We start from the raw sequence: 12,577 nt of genomic DNA on the forward strand, positions 1-12,577 counted from the left end.
ATTTTAGCATTTAAATTATTATGGCTTATTAGCATAGGTACGGAGTACCTCACCTGTCCGTTCTTTTTACAGTGCTTCCTGAACACCTCACCGGCACACTACAGCCGCCTGCTAGCACAAGGCTGCGCAGAGCCTCCTCGTTGTTCTCCTCACCTGGAGGACGCTTGGTGATCAAGACCTGTGGCCCAAAACTCGGTCCTATAAGATAAGTGCAGGAACACTGCCGCTTCGCCCGCACTTGATTGTGCTAGCCGCCCCGTACAGACAGTGGACGGTGCATGTTGCTTCCGTCCCGCCTTGGTTTTACTTGTTGTTTTTCCGTTGTCGTTGTGTTTTTCTTCGTTTGCTTACGTCGCCACTGCTGACCCTCAGACACTAGACGTTACACTATCAAGTCGCCGGTCCAGCTACAGTGGTGTGCATGCGTGTATGCGTGTGCGTGGTTGGTGGGAACTTGGTTGGTGTGTGTGTGTGTGTGTGTGTGTGTGTGTGTGTGTGTGTGTGTGTGTGTCATAGCATTGTTTGTTTGTTTTTCTTGCTATTTCAGTACATGTGACAGATTTTAGGGAACTTTTAGTAACCAACTGTTTATATTTTCTTTTGTAGTCGCTGAGAGCTGCTGGTGGTGGCGGTGTCCCGGGTGGTGGGCCCCTTTGAGTGCTGTGACCCGGGATTGTGGTTGTTTTCTTCTTTTTTTTTTGCACTTCACTTTCTTTGCAGGTGTGTCACGTGTGAGTGGGGTGTTCCTTGTTTTCTTTGGTTCCTCCCCCGTTTGGCCCCCTCATCGGTAAGCCTCAGTTTCTACACCAAGAATAAGGAGCTCAGTAGCTCCGTTTTAAGTGTTGGTCTGTTTGTTCCTTTTATTTTTAAATGTTGAATAAAAGTTGGTTTGATATTTTAAACATTCTGAACCACGTCTCCTACTCCTTCCTCGTAGAACTTACCTGTGTGCCTAATTATTACTTTTGTGTTTAGTAGAACTCCCTGGGTGAAATTCCCAGGGTGGCGTTGTCGGTTCCTTTTCATTTTGTTAAATTCCCAATATTAAATCTTGCTTTATCAGATAGCCATAACCACTCTCATCGCCACAGGATATTTGAGTCATACTGTCGTGTCTACTTCCCAGTCTCAATAAACATGTTCACCACTGCTGCTTCTTAAATGGAGGTTTGTCGGGGTTTTTCCCTTTTGAGAAGCAAGCCACATATTTTGTGTCTTTCCACCACAAGACATTGGCTTTTGTCACTCTCTTCGTCGTATTGGGAAAAAGTGGCATATCGGACTTTCCCGCCGCGAGTCGCTCGTCAACATACTGCTGTGAAAGAGGGGTGACGTCACAGAACGCGACGTGCATTTAGGTGCTGCTGCGTAAAACTAAAAGATTTTCCTGGGCAAATATTCATTTGACAGATGTAAACGAAGTGAAATATGACTTCAATTTAAGTTTGTTTTAGTTTGTTTTTATAAACACACAAAAAAGTTTGAGTTAGTTATCGTTTTTGAAAAAAGTTCTTGACTTCTACTTTGGAGATATTGATGACGAGTTGTTGCATATAAACGGTGTGACTATGTGGTTCGGCAAGCGGTGGTGCTGTCTGTACATAGCTTAGCAAACGGCTAGCGCTAGCACCCCCTTTCAATGCCAGAGTGAAAAGATCCACACGGAGTGTTATGACCCACGGGTGGGTCTAGGTGCCTCTATCTTTGTGTCTGTGTGTGTGTCTGACAGTGGATGACGCCTTGCAGGTGCGGTCCTGGATGTCGGCTGCTGATTGGACGCGCCACGGCTGAGAAGGAGGAGCAGTCGAGCCAGCCTGACGGTCGTCCCTCCTCCGCTCCCAACTCTGCAGTTAGTCACTTCTGAAATGGTGTTAGAGCACGCAGCCGTAGGTAGTGATGGCCGATCGAGGCTTTGTTGAAGCTTCGACACTTGTTTCAAAAAATGGTTCATTCCTCGAGGCTTCAATGACACAGTGCTCGAGGAGGTCATCTAGTGCTCAATAAAATGAAGTGCAATGGAAACGTGTTCATTGTTTCATCGATTGTTTGGGATTTGATTCGCCATGCATTTTTGTTGGACAACACTACATGCTTGTATGGTTCAATGCTGACACAATAAAATAAAAATGAAAAATAAAGACAATGTCTCTTTTTTGGCACGACTGATTGTAGTAGACTATAGCTCTTATACTTAGCCTGACAGTTTGTGCAATGAATTATATTATATCCTAAAACAAGACTAAATAGCCCATAGTTTAAAGATATGTTCAATAGTAAGTGTTCAGTGGGTCAGATGTCAAATGTGATCTATTTAAAATGTAGAATAGATGAGCTAAATAACACATATATAATACACATTGATGGGAATTGAACCGTCGCCTCAGTCTTGCAAGTCCAAGATTGTCATAATGTACCACAAACCCAAATCACACTCCCTTTTTTTCATCTAAGCTGTTTGAGTAGCGTTAGCACACCGTGATTCCTCATCAACTACAGGCCTACACTTCAAATAATTATGAGAAAAATCCAACGTAAAGAGAGCACTTCCATTAGGAAATAGTCAACATGAAATTTCGTCTTCTACTGACACCTGCTGGTCAAATTGAATCGTTGCAAATATTGTGAAGAAGTTGTCATCTAATTCTAGTCCTAAACAATATGGCCATTCCAAGTCAAGTATTAAGACAATTAATCAGGTTTGTACTGCTTGATTGAACACATTCATCCCGTTCCAGTGCACTAAAACCCACTTCCCTTCAGGACCGTGTCAGCGAAGCCAAAACTTCCTTGAGTGACGTTGTTTCCCAGCATGCAATGCGAGCTGACGATTCACAATACTATTTCATCACAAACATGGATGTAAAAAATAAAAAGGGAAAAAGGGAAAAATGAAACTTCAGGAACAGCAACCATTGCAATACAAGCAGAACTGGGCCGAAGTTTTATATTATGTACACCATAATACAGCCTTCTGGTGGACAAGCCATACTATTTAAGCCGTGTCCTCCTATGGCATTTCCGTGGGTGGAAGCGCATGGTAGAGGTCACGTGCTGGTTGTGCGTCACCCCTCGAGGCCCTTGCAGGGGATCTGCAGGGCATGTGATTCAGCGGAGTATATGGAAAATATGGGTCAATGTAGTCAGTCGTAACATGAGAAGCTTGCTTGCAAAAATAATAAACTACATGTGGATGTCACACTTTTTTTTTGTTTTGTATGAGCATTTAAAAAAAAACAACAACATACTAATAATATGGATATTGACCATGTATGTTTTGGAGTTCAATGACAGAGGTTAATTAATATATATATATATATGTATATATGTACATATATATATATGTATATGTATATATATATATATATGTATATATATATAGTCAGCTGCTTTCGGTTGACATATTAAATCTATTGTGATATGGAACGATAGTTCATAATGTACGTGTTACTTGCTTTGCAGATAAGGTGTACCCTATTTCTTGTGCTCATGGTTATTTTAAAAGGCAGACAAGAACGTTGTTTGCTGTTGGAGGGCTACAACAACACTTCGATGCTACGCTTTGTGCCGTCGCTACGGACCCCAAACTCTCGTTCTTGTTGGATTCGGGTTCTGCGCAGACTGGTGGGAGAGTTTGTGTACAGGTTTTGCAAAGGAACGGTGTCTTCAGTTATACACACGCTCATTAAAGTGCCGACCGTGGAGGAAGCTCGTGCCGCTGCACGCCGTTTCCAGTAGAATAACCGCAAAATTACCAAAATAAAAACAAATCAGAAAAACATGTCTTTGCTGTGCTTTTATTTACAAAGTTGAAATTCTTCTAACTTACAAAAAATGTGAACGAAAAGGTAGAAATATAAATACGAACAAATATGTATTTGTTCAGGGCTGCGCAAAGCCGGAGCCCTGCATTTGCTGCGCTCCCCTTTTCAAAAAGGTCTCCGTTGCGCGTTATTTTAATATGTCCATCTCTTTTAGAAGAGAAAGCATCGCCCCGGTCTCATCCTCTCTCCAAATGTCAACATTCTTATTCGCGTTTGCCAGGTTGTTTCGCGCCGTCTGTTTTGTTAGACGACGTAGTTGTGCGGTCATGAGTCGCGAGAGCGAGGCGTGGCGCATGCTCACTCGCATTGTCCAGTTAATAGTCCGATTAAGGCGTATACATGGCAGAGAAATTTGAATTCCAATCGCATTATCTGGGTGTCTCAATCGGAGTTCTCCGATTCCAATCGGAGTTCTCAAACTCCAATCATAATCGGAGTAAGGTGTTTACACGCAAGTGAGTTCTCCGATCATAATCAGACTAAGACAGTAATTCGATTTTCTCTAGTGCCATGTAAAGGCACTGAATGTAGTGGTTCAGACCAGACGCGAACAGGCGCGCGGCTCGTGCCATTCATTTCAATGGAAGCGGAAGCGCCGCGAAGCGGAGCGCCGACGAATTTCACGAGCGAGGCTCCAACTGGTTCACACCAGACGCGAACAGCTCCGCGACGGTCGACAAGCGCTTCTGCTCAGCTGCAGTCTTTTTTCCCCTCCCACTTGAGCTTCTTTTTTTTTTCTTCGCCCCCCCTCGCCCCGTAGCCAGCCCGTAGCTTACTTTTGTGTGTGTGTGTGTGTGTAAATAAATATAAACACGCACTCAGGTGTCCATCTCAAGACAAGACCTCTTTCATAATGATCATCGACTGGCATCTCTAGGCTCAAACAGACGTATTTTGATCAAGTCTTCCTGTGTGTGTGTGTGTGTGTGTGTGTGTGTGTGTGTGTGTGTGTGTGTTTAATCTCTCTCGCACTCTGATATAATGTACTGACAAATATAACATACAAATATGATATATGATCGAATTTGTCATTCGGTTTTTATTTTGAAATTAGTTCATTTTGAAAATTCACCGGATTTTCTCGTTTTTATTGAGCGACTTCCTGTACTGTAGATGAGGATCGCTCGTGGCTCACGCACGAAATAGAGCAGACGCCGAAACAACAAATGCATGCCGCGAGCCGCGTGCCTGTTCGCGTCTACTGTGAACCACCACATTGATTAACGTGAGCGCCGAATGGAAGCGCTCGGCGGCGCTTCGCTTCCACGTCCAGTGAACTGACGTTAAATGCATGGCGCGATCCGCGAGGGGAGCCGCGCGCCTGTTCGCGTCTGGTGTGAACTACTACATTGATTAACATGGGCGCCGAATGGAAGCGCTCGGCACTTCGTGGTGCTTCCCCGTCCAGTGTGAACCGGGCGTTACGTTGCTCGGAAAAATGTGTCGCCTGAGCCTCCGCCCCCTCCGTGCCCATTGGCGGAGGGAGGGCTCATTGAAAAAAAAAAATTAAAAAAATCGGTGTTCCTTCGGCGCGCCTGGGAAACTCTGAAATTATGAATAATTTAAGCTTGTTTTTGTCCCATTTGCCTGCATCAGCCCGTCATGATATTGTTAAATTAATTGAGAGCCACCCACTATTGTCTTCTGACCACCCCCGCCGTACGTCAGTTTTGCACCATGACATAAAGTAGAGGGACATGCCACAAGTAAGCAGCACGCACACAGAGTCAATATTGGGAAGTTCAGAAAGAAGCTTTGGCTCTCCTTCTGACAGTACCCATCTTGATGTTTGGGGTCAGGTTTTTACAGACCATAATGCCCTCGAAGATGTGGTGGTCTCTGCTCTTACAAGACTTCAATCTCCAGATTTGCCACAGGAAGGGGGGTTGATAATGTGTTGGCAAGTGCATTATCACGTGTACATGTGGACTAGCTGCGGAATTCTTATTTCGGGGGAAGTGAGGTTTTTCTTGTTTAGTTTTATTTGTAGGTATGTTAATAGGGTTTAGTTCTTCAGGGAGGGGGTGTTATGACCCACAGGTGGGTCTAGGTGCCTCTATCTTTGTGTCTGTGTGTGTGTGTGTGTCTGTGTGTGAGAGATTGGATGACGCCTTGCAGGTGCGGTCCTGGATGTCGGCTGCTGATTGGACGTGCCACGGCTGAGAAGGAGGAGCAGTCGAGCCAGCCTGACGGTCATCCCTCCTCCGCTCCCAACTCTGCAGTTAGTCACTTCTGAAATGGTGTTAGAGCACGCAGCCGTAGGGGTGGGCTGCCATTTTCTTTGTCCCCTCTTTTCTCCTGTTTATTAAGTATGTAGGGAGGTTAGCCTTTCTGTATTTGGGTTCTCTTTCTTTCTTTAGTTAGTTCTTAAGGCGAGCTAGTTGGAGTTTGGTTTATTATTTTGGCCTGGGCCCACCCTGAAGCCTTTGCTGCCCACCGGTTAAGTTGTTTTGTTTATTTCATTTACTGATTAATAAAATGTTTTTTGTTGAAACTGCCAACTGCAGTGAAAAATTAATGAGGCTTGGGAGTGGGGGAAGGTGTCCCACACGTTGTGTCTCGGTCCCCCTCGACGGGACGTAACACAGAGTTTTCGCCGTGACAGCAGGTTGAGCTCCTACCGTGTTAGAGGTGACGTCGTCACGTTAGCCTGTTCCATCCCTGCTAAATTCTTTAAAGAACTACCGTAAGTAAACTTTTAAATTATAATACGCTCTACACTAATTGTAATTTCCTGCCCGTGGTTCTATATTGCAACAGTTGACGGCTCATATCAGCAGATAAGCAGCAACAATCTGGGCATTGCGGGTGATTCATAAATATGTCATTTCTTATTAATTAGCCCATAAGTGTTGTACACCAGTGTGACACCAAATGCTTGTTGCTGACAGCAGTGAAGAAATGACACTCTAGTGGTTCTGCACATTAGTATAAATAGAGTGATTCGCTATCATTACATCACAGGACGGCGGCACTCTGACAGATTCCATGAACCTGGACACTGATGATCCAGACTCCGGTCCAGATGACACAACAGGCCACAGTGGAAACGGGTCAGAGGATGGACTGGCTGCTGAAAGGATACAGGTAGGTGGCGCTGTCATCCCAAGTTGTGTGGTGTGGAGGATCAGGGCCAAAGTTCCAGATGCTCACAGATGTGACTGTGGATTCAGGAGGAGTGTTTGAAGGCTGGACTCCCAACAGTGATTGGCTGCTGAGGACCTCTCAATCACAATCAGGTTTTTTAGTGGCTGTGAGATTGAAAGTGAGTGAACATCATTAAATAAAGAGCTCCTGCAGGGTCCCAATTTGACAAGTACACTGCTAGGTGTGCTGCTTCGTTTTCGCCAAGGCCCTGTAGCATTCATGACTGACATTGAGGGAACGTTTCATCAAGTAAGAGTTTCCAACCAGGATGTAAACTTCTTACGCTTCCTCTGGTGGCCAGATGGGGACATTACAAAGGACCTACAAGAGCACAGGATGCTGGTCCACATCTTTGGGGCAGTGTCATCCCCAAGCTGTGCTTCATTCGACGACAATCAGCATGACTTCCCAGCCGAGGTTATAAACACTGTTGGTCAAAATTTCTACGTGGATGATTGTCTAAAGGCCGTCAGCACGGTGGAACAAGCAATACATCTGTACCAGCAGCTAACAGACCTGTGCGGTAGAGGTGGATTTAAGCTCAATAAGTGGGTGAGCAATCATCGCTCGGTGCTGGCCGCCATTCCTGTAGAGCAGAGAGCTAAAGAGGTAAAAACAATTAACCTTGACAGAGACCAGCTCCCTATGGAGAGGGCCCTTGGAGCTCAGTGGGATGTACAGCAAGATACATTCACATTCAGCATCAGAACCAAGCTGGGATGGGATGAGGAAATCCCTCAGGTCATGGTACATCCCATATATAGTTTTTCAAGCGCCAAACTACAACAAAGGAACTCATCTATAACAAAACTACAACCTTGTAAGGGCAAAACCTACTTGTTTTAATTCTGATTAATAGACTAAAGCTTATTCGATTATCATTATGTTGTTTTTTTTAAACGCTCATACAAAACAAAAAAAGTGGAGGGAGAGTAGTCTGAATCGGGTTCTGGAGCATTGCTCTACCTCATCCATCGCACTCATGAGCGTCACATCCACTTGTAGTGCATCATTTCCGCCAGCAAGCTTCTCCTGTTAGACCTTCCCCGAGGTGGTTGGTGGGGTGACGAGCACCCAGCACGTGACCTCTACGACGAGTTTCTACCCACGGAAGTGCCATAGGAAGACACGGATTAAATAGTATGGCTTGTCCACCAGAAGGCTGTATTATGGTGTACATAATATAAAACTTCGGCCCAGTTCTGCTTGTATTGCAATGGTTGGTGTTCCTGAAGTTTCATTTTTCGTCCCTTTTTATTTTTTACATCCATGTTTGTGATGGAATAGTATTGTGAATCGCTAGCTCGCATTGCATGCTGGGACACAACGTCACTCAAGGAAGTTTTGGCTTCGCTGACACGGTCCTGAAGGGAAGTGGGTTTTAGTGCACTGGAACGGGATGAATGTGTTCAATCAAGCAGTACAAACCTGATTAATTGTCTTAATACTTGACTTGGAATGGCCATATTGTTTAGGATTAGAATTAGATGACAACTTGTTCACAATATTTACAACTATTCAATTTGACCAGCAGGTGTCAGTAGAAGACGAAATTTCATGTTGACTATTTCCTAATGGAAGTGCTCTCTTTACGTTGGATTTTTCTCATAATTATTTGAAGTGTAGGCCTGTATCTGCACACAATTTGGAATTCGTCCCAGCGCCCTGAGCTGTAAATTTGGACGGTGTAAAATGAAAATGGCCATCTGCAGCAGAATGAAAGTGAGATTGCATTGTCCAGGTAGGAGGACAGCAGTCAGTCATGTTTCACCTCCAGTCAACACGCAGTGGTTCACATGAAGGTCCAAGAGGCCTACAGACCTACACTGCGTCTGGACGTGGCAGTACAGTTGGATCATTGTCTTTGTTGTGTTGTTTGGTCATTGTGATCCAATGTAATGTGAGAGAAGGACGAGTGCAGTTATATTGGAGTGAGTTTTTTAGAGTGTAATAGAAGTTATAATGCAGAGTCTGTTTTTATGAAATGTTCTATCACCTGGCATCCATCCATCCATCCATCCATCCATCCATCTTCTACTGCCGTATCCGGAGTCAGGTCTCGGGGGCAGAAGCCTCAGCAGAGACCCCCAGACTTCCCTGGACCCAGTCACCTCCTCCAGCTCCTCCAGTGGGACCCCAAGGCTTCCCAGTCCAGCCCAGAGACCTGGTCAGCACCACTGTGACTCCCTGAGTCCCTGCTGCTCAGGTGAGGCTTCAAAGATCTGGCTGCACCTGATTGGACGGTCGTGGAGGATCTCCTTGGTCTTCTTGGTCTTCTTGGTCTCCAGCTGTTTGACCTCATGCTCTCTGTTGACCTCCTCACTCAGTCCCTCAGTGATGTAGAGCTCAGTGTAGATGCTGTTGAGGAGAGTTTGACTTCCTGCTTCTTCACCTTCAGTCACACGTTCACATCTCCTCTCCAGACTGATCTTCTGCTGCTGTAGAAGCTCCTGCAGACCACCAACCTCTGGAGCTGAGAGAAGGTTGGAGAAGAAAACATCAGTGTGACAGTGTGAGCATCATTTTCTGTCCACGACTTGAAGCTGAAAGCATCCAAACTCCATTTTTCAGCTGATGTGGTGAAGCTGCTGTTGTCTGACTGTTTGCTCTAAATGTCCTCCGATGGATCTTCTCACTGGAGGTCCTGACCACGGTTATAATAGTTAACGAAAACAAACAAAATAACGAAAACTTAAATTGAAAAAAACAATTGTCACATTCCCAGGGATTAGGATTTTGGTACCTGCCTCGTTGGGGTTTTGAAGCGAGCAGAGCTGAGACCATAAGGGTGACGTAGCAACGTTCAGGACACTGATTGGCCAAAGGCAGTCTTTCACGAAAGACCAAAACAGCCGTTTTTAAATGCCTCGCGTGTGGATTTTTACATTAACACGTATCAAAAACTGAAAAGCTTATGAAACTGTACCATGGGTGAACAAAGAACTACAGACGTTTCTGTTCTCTGTGGCCGAATAAAAAGCACAATGCAGACAGTTGTGCAGAAAGTTTAGTGTTAGCTAAAATATCGGGCACACAGACGTACTTATTATGTATACATTTCTTTCCATTGTAACAGGTCACTACAAGATCTGCAATCCATTACCTAGAATTGGTTTTCCTTAAACTGATGTACAGGATTACTAATCTGACTTTGATGGGCAAATTTGACAACAGAATACAATTATGAAGCACTAAAACACAGGACCACAAAACAATTAAATGCATGATGAAATAATGATATGCTTTGTTAAATGAAATAAAATGGCATTTTCAACTAAGTAATAAAATAGTCGGTGGTGCAGTGGTTAGCGCTGCCGCCTCACAGCAAGAAGGTCGTGGGTTCGTTTCCGGGGCCTGGACCTGGGACCTTTCTGTGTGGAGTTTGCATGTTCTCCCTGTGTCTGCGTGGGTTCTCTCCGGGTTCTCCGGCTTCCTCCCACACTCCAAAAACATGCATGTGAGGTCGAACTTAAGGTTCTAAATTGTCCGTAGGTGTGAGTGTGAATGGTTGTTTGTCTCTATGTGGCCCTGCGATGAACTGGCGACTTGTCCAGGGTGTCACCCTGCCTTCACCCTGAGACAGCTGGGATAGGCTCCAGCAGACCCCCGTGACCCTGAATAGGAATAAGCGGGTATAGAAGATGAATGAATGAAATCTTTATTGAATGAATGACACATTTTATTTCACTCGTGGTTGATGTAATTATTATTTTTTGCTCCATAGCTTTCATGATTCAGCATTACATGTTAAGCGTGATGAATTGCATGAAAAGAGAGAGCACTCGCTGATAAATTAACATGGTGTGCTGTTTAATTCCATGAGGACGACAAAATATTTGCAAATTTGTGTTAGCTACACACATCGACAGGTGCAAGCGAAAGGGAGGAACTTTCAGGGAGGAACTTTCAAGATCATTCAGTTTTTGTTTTTTATTTTTTTTTAGTTCTGATGGAATAAATAGACCAATCATTTCATTACTTTGTCTGCTTTCCAAAGAGAGTTGCTTCGAAGAATTATCATTTATTATTCAGTGGTACATTGCTCACTTGTTTAATACACAAATAATAGTATATTATTATAATAATACTATTTATTAATATAATAATAATAATAATAATAATAATAATAATAATAATAATAATAATAATAATCATCATCATCATCATCATCATCATCATTATTATTATTTCTAAAATTTCCAAACAACAATCGTCAGTTGTTCCGTAAAAAATACATTGATTTCCATGTTGAATTTTGTACGGTTCGTGAGCGCGCACGTCTGTCAGTGACGGTCTCCACACTGACACAACTGCGCATGCTCTATTATCCCATCAATGCGGAAGTCAAAAAGTTTTTGGGAGCCATGCGCTGGGTGAGCAACTTCATTGAAAGGAATGGGACGCCATCTTGGTCTCTGGGGGCTTGCCGCACTGTCACGCAGGTTGTGACGGAGCGGGCCGGCGACGCACAGGTATGACGTGAATGATTGACAGCTACCATTCGTTCCCGTTAGCGAGAGGATTAAAAACAAACAGACACCATAATGGCATCAAAAAGGAGTTATCCCAGCGGTGCGGAAAAACGGAAGGAAAAGAAAACTGATCAAGAAAAACTTGCAAAGGGGAAAGGTAAGTTATTTGTTTGTGATGTGGGCTGGAGAGGTGGAGGGGAAACGCTGTTGCCCCCCCCCCAAGTTTGTTTATTTGTCCTGCTAGCCAGCTAGCTAGCTAGCGTCGGATAAATGTTAGCTGGCTGGCTAATATTTGTTCGTCATGAATCAGCGTTTTTGTTTGTTTTATGAAAGTTGACCATATCCTGCCATGTTGGCCTATCCTGCCATGGGAATGAGTGATTGACTCCACACCCGTTTATTCACATTCTAACAGGGAGGGAGGGCATGTTGTAGTTGTTGTTGTAGTCAGTCCTCTGTTATTGTTCAGTGGAAGTTGTCTCTCACATATTTGACTCTTAATGTTATTTTAGCCTTAACTTAGGATGAATTTACTAAGCTTAGTTTGTATTTTGTAGGCCCTTAATTAGAAATGTGCTACTGTTTTATAATTCAAAGAAATATTTTATGGAAATACTTTATTTGGCATGGTGTTGACTATTTTAGACTGTTGTGTCAGTGGGTCATTTATCTTAGTTTTATTACTTTAACTAGTACAGTGTGTAAAGTAATGCCAAAAACTCTTAAAAATGACAGTTTTGTAATTGGGTAAAAGCTTTAAAGGGACACTGCAACCATAATGTTTAATTTAAAAACAAATGAATTTTTAATTTTCCTATATTACTGCAACATCACTGTATAAAATAGGAAAATGCGCTTCTGATCTGTTTTGCTTGATGATCTAATGAGCTTTGTCTCTGCAGGAGCAATTCTAAAATATGTTGGCACTCCAGACATTGAGCCAGAGGGATCTCCCGAACATCCTGACCAGGAAGCTCCAGGACCAACACGTTCCTCAGAACCTCCTTCTGTCCAGGTGAATAATGTGTGTTATTCTTAGGAGTTAAGCTGATAAGTGTGGGACGAAACTAAGGCAATTAAGCATTATTTTGATTGTTGGTTTGCTTTTTAGTGTTGCACTTGTTGGTTTGTTGGATT

The sequence above is a fragment of the Nelusetta ayraudi genome, unplaced genomic scaffold (genome assembly GCF_046127955.1).
Source record: "Nelusetta ayraudi isolate G7.1 ecotype Tasmania unplaced genomic scaffold, CSIRO-AGI_Nayr_v1 ptg000055l, whole genome shotgun sequence".
Classification (NCBI taxonomy): domain Eukaryota; kingdom Metazoa; phylum Chordata; class Actinopteri; order Tetraodontiformes; family Monacanthidae; genus Nelusetta; species Nelusetta ayraudi.